At 36.0% G+C, this 14818-nt stretch overlaps 1 protein-coding gene and 1 long non-coding RNA gene across 7 annotated transcripts in view; one reads left to right on the top strand and one right to left on the bottom strand.

Moving 5' to 3' along the window:
- The window catches only part of Cd36 (CD36 molecule (CD36 blood group)), an 86789-nt gene extending 85069 nt beyond the window's left edge, over positions 1-1720 (bottom strand). For 2 of the 4 annotated variants that reach the window (XM_076913141.1, XM_034518731.2), the window contains exon 1: positions 1566-1720. The gene's annotated coding sequence lies outside the window, so the exon portion shown is untranslated. Of the gene's footprint in view, positions 1-1479 lie in introns of all 4 variants that reach the window. The other 2 variants (XM_076913140.1, XM_076913138.1) reach the window with 2 other exon arrangements.
- LOC143434437 (uncharacterized) overlaps positions 1-14818 on the top strand; it is a 59182-nt gene that overhangs the window by 24443 nt on the left and 19921 nt on the right. Inside the window, exons 3-6 of one of the 3 annotated variants that reach the window (XR_013103908.1) lie at positions 6263-6421; positions 8338-8435; positions 11885-12024; positions 12950-13121. This is a non-coding gene — a long non-coding RNA (uncharacterized LOC143434437). Of the gene's footprint in view, positions 1-6262; positions 6422-8337; positions 8436-11884; positions 12025-12949; positions 13182-14818 lie in introns of all 3 variants that reach the window. The other 2 variants (XR_013103907.1, XR_013103906.1) reach the window with 2 other exon arrangements.

A 14818-nucleotide genomic window follows, 5' to 3' on the forward strand; every position in this document is an offset into this window, starting at 1 on the left:
AGTTAGCTCAGAGGCACAGTGAACCTCAGTCACATCAACTGCCTAGGCGTAGTTTGTCTTTGCAGTCATGAGCTGAATGGCCCACCCCACTCCTCCCTGGGGCACTAACTTTGCAACACTTGAAATAGAGGGTTTTTTTTTTCCTTTAACAACAAACAATCTTCAGAGATCTGGAGCTTGTCGCTTTTGCTTTTTTTCCCAGGTGATTTCTTTTCTAAGCTATCAGATCAGTCCATTACAAAGCTGTTGTTGCCCTTTCCTGAAAGGATCCAGTTTCAAATAATTAGTGCCTCTGGAGTACATCATTTAGAGGTACTTCTCCTTCCCCCTCTCAGACTCACAGGAGTCTCACTGATCCACAAATCCACTTGTATTACTTAGGTACACCTGAGAAGAAGGCAGGTGGCCTGTTTGTCTCTATTTGATCCAGATTCCTTCCAACCAGAGAGGGACACAGATGTTTATACTTTTATAATAATCAGCCAGAAGTAAGCACTCATGCCACACAGCCATTCTCCAGAGACAAAAAGCCAGTGACATTTTCCCAGTAAAGAAATATATCTAATTCAGTCCTAAGCTCTGTAAAATCAATTGGGAAGTCAGAATGAATTGCCATTTTTGCACTAGCAGCCATTCAATCCATAAGAAAATACAGTATTGAGTTTACTTCATGGAAAGTTGATACTTTAGAATTGTTTACATGGCTGTACATGAAACATACCTGCAGAAAAATATCTGCTACATAATCAGATCTTCCACTGACCCACAAAGGACATATCTGGGACACAACAGTCAATGTAAATTATGTGATCAATAATGATCAATATGTCTTTCCCAGTCTTTCTAGGAGTTTACTAGCTAAGACTATGAGTTTTTCCCATTATTTTTTATGCACTAAGTCAGGAGAGACTCAAAGCCAGAAAACATTTTCAGAGCCTGTAAACAATGACCATTCAGCTTCTTCTCTTATTTTTAAAAACTATTTCTTTAACCTTAAAGCAAAACAATACAAAGTCTAATTCATGGCTTTAGAGTAATATGACCAAAATATTCTAGAAGGCCTAAGACATAAACAAATTTCAGTAAGATGTAAAATATGATTTAGGCATGAAACATAAATTTTGAAAATATAAAGGAACATAAAAAGAAATATAAAATTCAAAAATAAGTTTGTTTCTACATATTCTCAAAAAAAAAAAAAGAAAGAAAGAAAGAAAGAGAGAAAATAATATGAAATTCCCTAAAGGAAATCTTACTGAACAAATTGAAATATTTGGCAATATAAAAATAAGGGCTCAAAATAAAATGTCTTTATCTCCTTAACTGCAAGCAAAAAATTTAAGAGAAGTATTGCACATTAATTATTTTACCAGACAGCACACACCTCAGAAAGTTCACATAATTAATTCACAGATAACAGGATATCAACTACAAAGACACAGACAGCCACACTCCTAAATAAAAATTTTGCTCACCAACCTCTAGAACAGCTTGCTTGCCCAGTCACAGGATCTTAAGATTGGCTTCAGGGAGACTGTTCAAGGAGACACAGAAAGTAAACATACCATTTCCACAGCGGAGCAGCTGAGAATTCTGGGAGGAGGCACGGGGTCTCACCCATTCATTTATCTTCTAGGTTATACTGACATCTGACAGCCATTGACATCCCGAGCATTCCAGCACTTCAGACCCACGCCTACTAGGAGATAAATATAGGTCTCCGACACCTGAGCCAAATGAAATGAAAGCTAACGTGAAAGTTCACCCTCATTTTGTGCCTCAGTTGAGGAAAATAAAACCCTTAATCCTCTTCCTGCTGAAACCCTGTTATGTTCCTTAAGAAATAGCTCCTGTGCTTATGAAATACAGAAATACTCGTCAGTGTGCTTCCCTTCTGATTATCCTTTGCTTTGAAAGAGATAGTCTTGGGTACTTTCTTAAGCAATTGTGAAAGCAGCACAACAGTTTATTTCAGTTTAGACAACAAACAGAGTTTTGCTCCAGCCACTTGGGGAAGCTATTACACACCAGTCCCTATAATGTGAGTGTTTATGTTGTAAGCTTTCTTAGTATGCTCTCCCCTGTTTTTAGTCATAGTTTGGTCATTCTTGTTTAACTCTATTAACGAGTCAGAATGGTGCCACTCGTGGGCTGTGGTGTTTAAGTTTGAATTACTGTTATTTAAAAATCTTTTGAATGTTTGTTTTTGGCAGTTGGGCTTAATATGGCTGGTGGGTATATGAATTAAAGCTTGACCATCAATCTGAATATATTCTGTGATTAAAGTTAAACTCTGATGAAATAATGGCATGGATTCTATTAATACGTCACTAGCTTTGTAAATAATCTATATATTAATTATTTCTCTTTAGTTAAACAAACTAAGCAGAGAGGCCAAGAAAATCCAACACAGTCAGACCAACATACTGCTCTGATTCTTTTTAGAGAAGTATTTTAATTTAACAGTTCAATACTAGAAAGGCCTTAAAAGGTACTAAGGGGAGGAGAGGGCATAGAGTTCCATGAAACTCTGCTGTAACCAATAGAACCTACCGTCTGTTTTATCATTAAAAACGATACTCTCATAATATTTTAGCTACAGGTCTCATGTGCAGAGACGTCCACCTGCTTAGCACTTTACTGTGTGTAACTGACAACAATTTTTGATTCCCAGATGAGCCTTTATAACTTAATAGTTATAAGAGCACTCTACAGTTAAGAAAATTAACTAAAAACCATAAATATGGACAGTGCTAAAAGGAAGTTCATATGCATATCTAGAGCATGCAGCTTTGACTGTATCTTAGTCACGTGTTAGCCATTAGTTTCACCTGTCCTTTAGCTTTTGTCAGATTAGTAACTCTATGAGCAATTCCAATGTCTGATTATTTAGAGTTATCTATTAATCTATTTATTTTTGTTTAAGCAAACTTAGGGAAAGCATAGAAATCTGTCACCCATGCCCTAAAGAACTGCTCAGATACAAGGAAAGCTCCAGAAGCATTGAATCTGCACAAACACAGAAAGACAAGACAGTAATCTCCAGTTGTAGAGGGGTCTCTGCCACCTCTTATGTGTGTGAATTTCCTTCTGACAACTTTTTTAAAGACTCTGACTTAACCTGGGAGGAGTGTTTCTGGTCACAACACCCCAATGGCAGTCTGAGTGCTAACAGGTGATAGACTAGAAGGGTGAGCAAGTATCAAGAATTTCAGCTGCCAACTTTCTTTCTCAATACCAGGAAGAACTTTTGATGTGAAGTTTGAAACATATATTCCAAAATATAATACAAGATGACTCATGATTATAAAAAGCATGTTTTTGTGCCTACCATTTAGACAAAAAAAAAACTACTTAACTTTTATTTTATTTGAAGGAAACAGTTGGAATACTGTATGGAACCTACCAGTAACTACAGCATTCCAAGCATCCTGGGCTCTAAGCATGGATTATGCTCTGCAAATAAAAATAGAAAATTTCAATGTTCTTTCCAAGAATTATAAGCTAATCCTATTTGCTCAGTGTTTGATGTGCATAAGTTTCTGGGGAGTGGATGATTGAAAGCAAAATATCAATAGTAAGGGTTGAACTTACAGGTGCTGAGGCTCTGTGTAGCATCACTGGACATAACCACTGATTCCGTGTGCTCAGGGCATCACCAGAGATGTTTTTTTTGTTTAAAGTATTAGCTTCAAAAACAACACTTCGCCACAGAATATGAATGTAACCTCAATTTAACCTGTTGATTGTTTTGTAGTGTTTGTAAACCTAAAACTTTGAACCAGTCAGTGCCAAAAGCCCTCCCCAGGGGCTTTGTTGTTCAATGAATGGTTTAACCTTCAGCAGCTGTTGAAAGAAGAGTCCTCACAGGACATTACCACATACTATTCATCTCTGTCTGAAAATCTTACCCCAAAGAAGCAAGGAAGTCCTCCTGGACCTCGAAAATGTCACTCCGATGTTGAAATTGCAGTAGCTTTCTTCCCAATTCTGTACAAATCCTTTTCTCCTACATGTCTTTCTCTTCCACTTGGCAAGCTTTAGTTATTAATGAAGTTCCCTTAATCATTAATCAATACATCTGGCTGGATATGTTTTGAGCACATAAAGTGACAACAGCGTCATTTTCAAAATCATTTCAGACAAGCCAAAAATTTAAACTACAGATATCCTCCTTTGTATTCCCTTGTCCATTGTTTGAGAGTTCATGGTGAACTGTGTCAAATCCTTGGCTCAGCAACGTAACAGGGAAGGAACAGCTTGTAGTTTTCTAGGGAAAAATTGGCATAAACTCCTTGACCCACTTGAAAACAATGCATAATTGTCACTGAGATATTAAAACATTAACCTTGCTAACGTGTGTTTCAGAAAAACATTTTTGAGAAACAGCCTTGGATAACTATCAGCTTGCTAAGTTTGAACATAGGATCCAAAAGATATTTGATGGCTAATTTATAGCTAACTATGTCAGCAAATTCCTTTTGGAGTTTTCTGTAGGTTTATATTACAACTTAGCATGGAATAAATGGTGACACTCAAATCCATCCTTCCTAAGAAACATTTCTTAAAGGAGAATTGTGGCAAATGTTTCATATTAGATTTCTCTGCCTAACTTGTTCTCAAATCTGCCATGCATGTAATATCCTTTTTCTAAACATCAGCTTGTGGCAAAGGTTTTGTTGCAACCCTTTCTCCTTAATTCTTTTTCTTGTTGAAGGAAAGTCATATTTTTGTAATACTACATTGTACCTCACGAGGCCTTAGAACTTACGTAAACAGGTTTGCCTCAAACTCATAGAAATTCTCCTGTCTCAGTCTTCCAGGTTCTGTGATTAAGAGGAAATGTGTGTCATTGAATTGACTTTAAAGTTTCTTTTCTTGGAAAACTTAAAAGAGAACTTACATAGTTTCACTACACACACGGTAGAATGTCTGGAAGATCCACATTAAATAAGTGGATTTCGTCATTTTACAAAACACATGTGTGGGAAGGATCACATTGACTATGACTAACAGTCACAACTTCTGCTTACATTTAAAAGTTATGGTATGATGTTCCTAAACTATTATATTTAGAATAAATTCCTTCCTATTTGCTCACTATTAAGAATGAGGATTGAAGGAAATACATACTATTAAGATCAACTTCTACTAAGTTCTCCAGCATTTTCCCAAAGCTTAAAATATTCAATAGCCTTATATCCCATTTAATCTGCCCTTTCATCCTCATCAGCACTAATTACAAAAACCTCGTCAACAATTAACATAAGACATCAGAGCCACAAGAAACACTGTTGCTTTTTTTTCATCAGGTGGTCATTTATTCTTTGACAAAGTAGGAGGCTATCTTAACATCATGTACATATGAACATATTCATTTTTGTGATAAGTTAGGTGCCAGACTGTGGATCTATTTCATTACTCAGTGAATACACACACACACACACACACATATATACATATATATATATATATATATATATATATATATATATATATATTGTGTACACAAGATGGAAATGAATTGAGGTATAAAAGTAAATAGCTTTTAGTGAGCAAACAATTAGGAAAGTGTTTTAAAACGAGGGCCAGTGACTGCAGTGAACCGTGGAGGGAAAGGAGCATGACAAGTTTAAACAACTAAAATCACAGAGGAGATACTGGATGAGAGAGAAGATGAAAAAGTAAGAAAATATGGCATAGGAATCTGTAAGGATTATGCCTACTCTAGGAACAAGAGGAAGCCTTTGAAGTATTTTGGAGATTTGAAGGACTCTAAGGAATGCATAATAAAATCTCAATTGCATTGATAAAGTCTTTAAGAGCAACACTGGTGGATACAAAGGTAGAAATGGGTGCCAGAAAAGCAACTGAGGTTGGATAGAAGGAGAACTTGACCAAAAGCAAAAGGGAACACATAGGGATTTTTTGAAAATGTATTTTGAGGGTAAAATAGACTTTCAATTATGGGTTGATATGAGGGAAATGGTAAGGTTAATTTAAGAAGTGTTTTGTGGAATTGTAGAAGTCCTTAGATAACCACCAGGATACATGGAACTACTGTGGCTGGCACAGATCAAGTGTTGAAACACTATTCTGTGAATGAAAATGAGAATAAGTGAGAGAGAAAGTTAAGTGGAATTGTGTCTGATGGGGATGCTAGCAAACAGTGATATGTTAATGTAAGCATTATTAAGTAATCCAGAGATAATTTGACATATATGAGAGAATGTGTGTTTTTAACAAGTATTTCTTAACACAGGTTTTCTTCTGGATTGCAGAATCCTTACCCATCAAGCAAAAAAAAAAAAAAAAAAAAAAAAAAAAAAAGAAGAAGAAGAAGAAGAAGAAGAAGAAGAAGAAGAAGAAGAAGAAAAGAAAAGAATTGTTTAGTTTTGTTCTCACAAAAAGATTTCACAAGGTATAACAAACTAAAGGACACCATTGGCGATATCCCCAAAAAGATAACTCTTGCAGACCAAGAAGTAAAGAAACTTAGTACTTGAAAAACAGTTAGGAATGATTTAAAGAAATGTTGCAAGATCTTTATACACATCTGGGTATGTGTATAGAGCTTGTAATTTAATGGAAACTTAAGTCCCTCTGGACCAAGGGCAGAGAATATCCACAGGACACAAGGTCCCTCTTCCAGCAGAACAAAACAACAGGCTGCTAGCCAATTATGGTAGCAGCCAAGCAGATGTCCTAGTGGTTTTTAAATCAACCACAGAGCCTGCATTTGTTACAGTGATTACTTTTATGCTACAGGCAATTTCTGCTTATAAAATTGTTTTGAGGTGTTCGGGTAATTTATCAGCAATCATCATCGTCACCAAACACACTTCCGATGTATTTGCTTGGTGAGCAACAATGCATAGCATGATCCACTTTTCTTTTAGAGACACACAGTGAGGTGAAATAGGACATGTGAGGTCCACAGTAAATCTCTTGCACTGACGTATCTAGCTGTGACAGTGTGTTTCATATATTGTTCTTCTGTTTCTTGTAAAGTTCAGATTCCTGTTTTTTTAAGATGTTCTTTCTCAGTCCCCTGTTGGGTATTGTTTGCTCTATAAGTATTCTAAATGTAGATACTTATTAATGTCTAGACTTATACTTTCATTTTTCTTCCTATATTTTTTCTTAGCTAACATTCATTCCTTTTCCTCTCTCAGCTTCTCTTTGTCTTTCTAAAATGATCCAAAATTTATTTCTTTATCCACAAAGTCTATTCCAACTCTAAAAATGGTCATTGAGAATTTTTATACTCTGATATATTGTATGTTAATTTTAAGATTTATTTATTTATTCTATACGTGAGTGCACTGTTGCTTTTTTCAGACACACCAGAGGAGGGCATCAGATCCCATTACAGATGGTTGTGAGTCACCATGTGGTTGCTGGGAATTGAACTCGGGACCTATGGAAGAACAGCCAGTGCTTTTAACCCCTGAGTCATCTCTCCAGCCCTATTGTATGCTATTTAATCTCTTGTGAAAGTATAAATATGTATCATTTTAAAAATTAAGAAAAAAACAAACCAATACAATCTAATCCTTGAGCGGCAGTGAGTTTCAAGCCAACTGGGCTACAATCCCAAGAATATCTCAAAAGAAAGCAAACAAAAAAAAAATAAGTGACTGATTTTATTGACTCCATATTTATTGTGGCATATTTGCAGTAAATACCCCATAGGCCAGGTAGAATCATCAGTCATTCTGTTGGAATGATCTTGAGAATTAACCTGCTCTTAATAGCATAAATGATATCAAATTAAGTGGGAATATGGAAAAAGGAGACATATCTACTGCTGTGGGTGAGAGTACAAACTAGAATAGCCACTATAGAAATCAGAATATTTTATGAGGTTCCCCCAAAACCTAACAATGAATTTACTACTATCCAATTCTTCCAGTCCTGGGCATATTACTAATGGCCCATGTCCTACTATAGTGATACCTCCTTACTCATGTTGACTGCTCCTCTGTTCACACATCTAGACCCCAAATGCAAGGGCACCTGCATTTGTATAAGAAACATTACAAAGGCTTAAATCATACATCAAACCCCACATATTAGTAGTGGGATACCTCAACATTCTGCTCTTAGCAATTTGAAGGTCACCGAGACAGAAACTAAAGAGAGAAAATGAAACTAACAGAGGTTATGATTCAAATGGACCAAACAAATATCTGCAGAACATTTCACCTAAACATAAAAGAATATACATTTTTTTCAACACTTCACAAAACCTTCTGTAAAATAGACCATAAAATTGGTCACAAAGTAACCTGAAAAGATATAAGAATATTGATATAACCCTATGTGTCTTATCAGGTAACCATGGATTAAAACTCGACTTCAAATTCAACAGAAACAACAGAAAATCTACATACTTGGGGAAACTGAACAACTCTCTACTCAATGATCACTTGGTAAGGAAAGAAATAAAGAAATTAATAAAGACTTTCTAAAATTCAATGAAAATGAGAGCACAACATATAACATATCCAAACTTATGAGACACAATGAAAAGAATGCTAAGAGAAAAGTTTATTGCATTAATGTTCTTATACACAAGTTGGAGAGTTCTCCTACTAACAAATGAAAACACCTCATCTGAAGGCAGAAGGAGGAGGAAGAGGAGGAGGGGAGGAGGGGAGGAGGAGGAGGGGAGGAGGAGGAGGAAGAGAGGCAACACAAAACACTCTAGAGGAGTAGACAGTGGGAAATAATCAAACTCAGGGCTGCATCATCCACCAATTAGAAACAAAGAAAACAATACAAAGAAGTAAGGAAACCAAGAGCTGTTTTTTGGGTAACTCAGTAAGATAGACAAACCTTTAGCTGAACTAACTAAAAAACACACACATGCACACACACACACAGAGAGAGAGAGAGAGAGAGAGAGAGAGAGAGAGAGAGAGAGAGAGAGCAGTTTTTATGTGAAGTTTTACTCTATAATTTTGTTGAAGATGTTTACAGACCCTTTAAGTTGGGAATCTTCATTCTCATCTATACCTATTATCCTTAGGTTTGGTCTTCTCATTGTGTCCTAGATTTCCTGGATGTTTTGCGTTAGGGGCTTTTTGCATTTTGCATTTTCTTTGACAGTTGTGTCAATGATTTATTTCCATGGTATCGTCTGCACATGAGATTCTCTCTTCTATCTCTTGTATTCTGTTGGTGATGCTTGCATCTATGACTCCTGATCTCTTTCCTAGGTTTTCTATCTCCAGGGTAGTCTCCCTTTGAGATTCCTTTATTGTTTCTACTTCCATTTTTAGAACCTGGTTGTTTTTTTGTTTTTTTTTTTTTTTTTTTTTAATTCCTTTACCAGTTTGGTTGTGTTCTCTTGCAGTTCTTTAAGGGATTTTTGTGTTTCCTCTTTAAGGGCTTCTACCTGTTTACCTATGTTCTCCTGTACTTCTTTAAGGGAGTTATTTATATCCCTCTTAAAGTCCTTTATCATCATCATGAGAAGTGATTCTAATTCTGAATCTGGCTTTTCTGGTGTGATGGGGCGTCCAGGGCTTGCTATGGTGGGAGAACTGGGTTCTGATGATGCCAAGTAACTTTGATTTTTGTTGCTTATGTTCTTGTGCTTGCCTTTCTCCATCTGGTTAATTCTAGAGCTACCTGCACTCAATGTCTCTGACTGGAGCCTATCTTTCTAGTTATTTTACTTGTGTCAGAACTCCTCAGGGTCCAGATGTCTCTGTGATCCTGTGATCCTGAGCTACTGGGTAGAGGAACTGCTGGGACTCAGGCAGCCTCTGGGATCCTGAAATCCTGCTGCTCTGAGTGTAGTGGTTCCTCTAGGATGTCTCAGGATATGGTGTCTTCACGGGAGCAGACCAGCTAGATGTTTGGCCCAACCAAAAGCACCCTGTAGTTTTCTTAAGTAGAACACAAGCATTAATGTATTTAGCACCAAAATTACCATGTCTTCTGTATATATGTCATAGTTGTTAGCTTGGTGTTTTTGTGGGCCTCTTTAACTTGGGAGGGAGGGTGTTTCTGACCCTTTTGCTGCTCTTAGAATCCTTTGCCTTTTACTGAGTTGCCTCTTCCAGTTGATGTGAGGGTTTGTAGCTAGTCTTAGTGTATCTTATTATGCTATGTTTGGTTGAGATTCCTGGGGAGAAGGGACTGCTCTTTTCTGAAGAGAAACAGTAGATGTATGTATCTGGGAGAAAAGGGGGTGGAAAATGCAAAGACTGGAGGGAAGAGAAACTGTGGCCAGGATGTATTATGTTGAAGAAGAAATAAAAACAGAGTCAGTGAAAGCATTTCTTCTGTGATTTCTTCTTGAATTTTATAACCCAACAAAAGCTTCTTTGGCAATCATTTTATATAATATTAAAAGTATGGTCTTGGTTTTTTTTCATATTTACATGCTTTTGTAGAAGTTAGCATCCATATTTATTATCATCAAAAGAATGAAGAGTTGAGTTTTCATTTTAACTTAATCTTAATGCTATTAAACATTTATTTATTTATTTATTTATTTATTTATTTATTTATTTGAGACAGGGTCTCTCCTACTGTCTTTGGCTATCCTGGTACTATCTATAAAGTTCAGGTTGTCCTAGAACTCACTTTGCTTTCTGAGTTCTGAGATTTATGGTGTGTGCCACTGTAGTCTGCTTAAGCAATTTCTTGCATATTGAATTTAATATGAGTCATCATTTTAAAAAATCCTAGTATCTCAGATGTGGTGATTTGACTTTTTTATGGTACCTATATCAAAAATGTGCTTAAACAGTAGTTTAGAACACAAAAGTAGTGAAAAATTAAACAAATGTAAATAAAAAATAAAACAAACGTGAGAAGCCAAAAGTACAGATTTGTCTCAATTTCTCAGCTAAGGCCTGTTGATTCATTTGGGCCTTTCTTGTCTGGGGAGGCCAGAACCACAAGGGTACTATACTTTATGTCTTTTTCCGGATAAAAGAGCAGTCCTTCTGGAAATTTTAAGCCTTCTTATTCAGTAACTCAAAGAGAGTTGAATTAGATCTTTATCAAAGACATTTCTTAAAATTAAAATGAGTTCATGACACTCTAAGAAAGAGTTCAGTATAAAAGAACACCCTCAAAGGCTGAGTATGGATAACCCCTCACTTGTAGATAGCCCTGACTTTATTCTGCCACTTCAACTGTTCACTTCATGTGTTCATGCTTTGCTGGCTTCTTGGAATCTTCCTCCTCTGACCTCTTCCTGGCAGTTCTCACATCTGAGAACTTCCTCATATAACTGCTAGGAAGCCTATGTAATGTAAATAAGTGGTTTCACCTTTAACATTATGAAATATAAGTTTAATTGATAAATATTATGCATTTAAGAATAGTCATAACTGAGAACTGAATTTTTTGATCTAAGAAAGAAACTTTACTTTTAAATAGTTAGACAATAAAATGTTAAAAGTATTTTTGTTAGTGTATATAGTAAAATCCTAATCACCATGTTTCATTGCTACATGTTTATTAAAAAATAAACTAAAATTGAACTTTTTACATTAGCTATAAGCAAGTATTTCTTTAATTATTCGCTATTTACTTTTTGTATTTCATGCTTAAATATATTGTATATTTATTGATTTTTTATTGTAAATTAGGAAAACTTGCTAAAGTCCATGAAATACAAAATGCATTACTAGTTCCGTTTATCTCTGGTGTTTGGACCAATAAATGAAAGTTTCAACAGAGTTAATAATAAGTTTTTGATTATTAGATTTGAACTGCTAAATTTGACCTTTTATACTGTCTCAGGGTGCTGTTAAATTAAACATGTAATTCAAATCAGATATGTATTTTGCTGCTGCCAGTTTGTAAGTGCAAATCAATACATAGATATATGATGGAAATGTTCCCTCTTCAACAGCCTTTTACTTCACAGTGTTTTAAATGTATGATGCTTAAGAACACTCTTCAATAAGAATGCTGATCATCTAAAATCAATTCATGTTGAAAGCTCTCCCAACGAAGTACTGCTCATTTGACAGATACCATGAAGATCCCAAGGTTGGGCTTTGTTCAATTGAAAATGACATTGCAAATTAATTATATAACAGAATTGAAGCAGATTTAGATGAAAGTTTACCACCATTGACTCTTGGATATTAAAAAATCAGTAGTGGAGAAAAGTCACTGCCAAGTAATTTGTACATGACCACTTACACATAATACTTTGAGATGTGTATACAATTTGATTAGAAATGTCTGAGATAAATATATAAAGACCAAAAAACATGTTACTGTTCTTTGATAGGCATGTAAGTACTATTTAAGTGCACAGATCAAATTTACATCAAAAGGGAAAGAAACAAACAAAATAACAGTAATAATTTTAGGAAACTAAGGAGTATTGAGAGTGAAATAGTCTTCTCTGGCAAAAAGCATGTCAATTAGTTACCTAGTGCCAAGCGGACAAACCTGAGACCATACATACAAGTAACATCCTGACAGAGCAGGTCATAATTAGGAATATACATACATACACGATTGTGTGTATTTATCAACAATTTTTAAAAGAGGCCATGAATTTGAAAGACACTAAAAAGTACTTACTTATATGGAAGGGTTTGGAGGGAGGAAAGAGAAGGGAAAATAGATGTGATTATATCATAATCTCAAAAAGTTTTAAAAACTATGGCTAATAATGTTGCCAGTGATACTGTTTTTTCTTTCAGCGGGTTATAGTGAAATGCTAACCATACAATCATATTAAGCGCTAGGTATAAGCAGTCATAATTTAAAATATAATTGTTAGTTTTTATTTGAAGCTAACTAAAATAAACTATGTAAATATTTTCAATTGAAATTGGAACATTTTTCCATGGAATTATTTTAGATTGTGCTTACGGTCAAGAGTTCTTTCCATTTTCTCTTAGTACCATCTGGTATAAACATACACTGTGATTTTTTTTTTTCCTTTTCTTTTCCACAGTTAGAGCTTCCTTCCTTTTCCTTGAGACAAGGAAGTACCAAGTCTCCAGCTCAAGGTTTCGACACTATAATGTCCCTCAAAGTAGATATTGGTTGACTGGAACCATGAGGGAAAGAAAAGGAAATACATAAGTATCTGTTACTTATTCTAAAGGAAACATCTGGTCCCTCATGTAAGTGATATGAAATTTAAGCTAACAATGGCTATGCTATACAAACAAGTGGATTCCAAAGTAAGTATTTCAAGGTCTGACTTTTAATCATGATTTATCAGACATTGCTCCTTCTAGGAGACTTCAAACTCACAACATTTTACCTTTCATATAAAAACTGAAGTGCTTAGAGAATACTAGAGAATATGTAAAGTGTGTGTGCGTGTGCGTGTGCGTGTGCGTGTGCGTGTGTGTGTTTAAAGGGATAACAGAAGCAGTCAGCTTGCTTGGTCCCTCCCCCACCTCCAGAAACTATCTTTCTGCCTGTAAAGTGGAGGTCAGTGTCATCTGAATTTATTTCTTACAAAAACAATATTTGAAGATCACTAGTTTTGATCTTGTATCAGTGTTTTTTTTTTTTTTTTTTCAGAAGTGGAGCCTATAACATCAAGATTTATTAGCTTTTCAGTACGTGAAAATAAAGTCCTGAGGTAGGGCTTAGGTTCATCAGGACCTTCAATAGTAAAGTGAATGTGAGGTCCACAGAAAACAATTAGCAGATATGCTAAAACAGAGGTTGGACACTAAGTCAGATGACAATTGCAACAAAGTTAAGAGACATTGAAGGGAAAAATTCTTATGTGGGATGTTTTTGTTACTGACACCCTAATTTACCACCCAGAACCCCCTGAGCCGGTTTATAAGTTATTTGGTTGTATTGTTAGGGTATCCAGGATATCATTAGGATGTCATTGTTTTAAAAATCAGAGTCTGGAAAAAAGTCTCTAATGGAAGCTCAAATGATAACTTAAGTTATTGCTTATGAAATATTGACTTATGAAATGTTGGACCTCATCCTAGTTAGGTGCTGATGACTTTTCAGTGAGTTTGATAAACCCCTGTTTGTAACAATTATCAAAGAGTTATAACTATCTGATTGGATGAATTATTCCCATGATCTACAAGGATGGCAATCTAAAGTCAGGTATGTTACAAATGAGGTATACAGTCATTCAATACAGTATAAGGTCAGTCTGAGAGTGGTAACCTCAGCATTTCCCTTTTGAATTAACAAGCCAAGTGATTACCTTGTAAAAGCAACCTTTAGTGTAGGGAAAAAATAAGGCTGGGGATCCCAGGGTTCCTCCTGCCATGCTGTGGGTAGTCGGCTGGGTTCCTCCTGCTGGAAGTTGGGCCCGGCTGCTCATTAACTAAAAGCCTCTCCCCAGCTCCTCATGGTTCCTCATGGCGGCAGGACCCCAACACAGAAGGAAATCCTTGGGTTTCCAAAACCGGTTTATTCACATGGCGGATGGTGGATGGATCTGATGCATACCCCCTAAAACCTAGGATCAACCTGAGTTAAAAAGGGGAGGGGAGAAAAGGGGAGGGGCGGGGAGGAATGTTTAATCAGCTCCACCTCTGGCCTTCAGGTACCTCATTAGTATGTAAATCTCTCTAGGGCCTGTTCGAGCCCTCCACCTGTGTATGCTACTGACAGGTGAAGGTGGAATGGAGATTAGACCACCTTGTATTAGGCCCTGACACTTTAGTCTCCCAAAGCAAGTGTCATTTGTAGGCTTACTGCCTCTGTGTGCTAACCTAGGCATCATCCTAGAAGCTTCTAGCCTCCATAAAATCTAATCTAGCCCTAAAATGTTTTCAGCCTGAGTCTTATTGCTGAATAAGTTCAAACTTTCTAGTTCTTTCTGAACTCT

The sequence above is a fragment of the Arvicanthis niloticus genome, chromosome 15 (assembly GCF_011762505.2).
Source record: "Arvicanthis niloticus isolate mArvNil1 chromosome 15, mArvNil1.pat.X, whole genome shotgun sequence".
NCBI lineage: Eukaryota > Metazoa > Chordata > Mammalia > Rodentia > Muridae > Arvicanthis > Arvicanthis niloticus.